This window comes from Carlito syrichta, unplaced genomic scaffold (genome assembly GCF_000164805.1).
Source record: "Carlito syrichta isolate Samal-C Ts95f unplaced genomic scaffold, Tarsius_syrichta-2.0.1 Scaffold83821, whole genome shotgun sequence".
NCBI classification, from domain to species: Eukaryota; Metazoa; Chordata; class Mammalia; order Primates; family Tarsiidae; genus Carlito; species Carlito syrichta.
Genome location: NW_007027917.1, coordinates 33,265 through 34,223, shown reverse-complemented (window position 1 = coordinate 34,223; position 959 = coordinate 33,265).

Genomic DNA, 959 nt, shown 5'->3' with positions numbered 1-959 from the left:
TAAATAAATTTCTGGATTTTTTTTTTTTTTTTTTTTTGGTCCCCCGCATATATGCACTGTGAAATCAAAAATTTTGTGAGTCACTTTATTGTGATATTTGCTTTATTGCAGTTGTCTGGAACCAAACTCACCACTTCTCTGAGGTATGCTTGTAAGTCACTTGCTCGCTTGGTCAACATCTACTCCACTGGAGTGTAAACGTCAAGAGGCACCGACATAGCCCCGTACTAGAACAGGGTGGGATACAAAGTCAGCCATCAAAAGACACTTATTTAATCAGTCCATCAATGACATCTCGAAACTCAGGACTCGGCGGTTCTCTGTGATACAAAGACCCTGTAACTATCCTGCCAGAAGTTAAAGATTTGATCGAAGGGTTTACTTGGGGGAGTTTCTATCACGCGAACCCATTTCGGGGACGCTCGATCTTAGGGTCTCACCCGAAACTCCGGCCTGGCTCCGCAACGTTAGGGGGACCCCAGGACTGAATTTAGCAGCAACGTTTCTAGACACCGGCCCCGACGAAGTGATGCCAGCGTGTCATCCTTTTGGATTCCCCCTGATCCTCCAAATGATGGCGCGCGGGGACCCCCTCGACGAAGACCCGACGTTTTCTAAGTGGGGTCCCCGTGGGGACCGGATCGCGCCAGAGTGAACGAGGAACCGGGTTCCAAGTCCGGCTCGCCAGCTGCGTGGCCGGTCCAAGCTCTCAGGGTGACCGGAGGGGCAGAAGAAAGGAAGGACCGGCAGCTCCGCCCCCTCGCCCTCGCCCTCCCGGAGTCTCTCGTCCCGCATCTCCGCAAAGACGGAGGACGCGGCGGCAGAAGCGCGTGCGCGGCCGGGGCTGGCGGGCGCCCCGGCGGCCCCCGCGCCGCGGACACGCCCACTCTGCGCCCGGCGCGCCGGAGCGGGACGATCCCGTCGGCCCCTGCGGGCCGCCCCCGTCGCCATGGCAACGA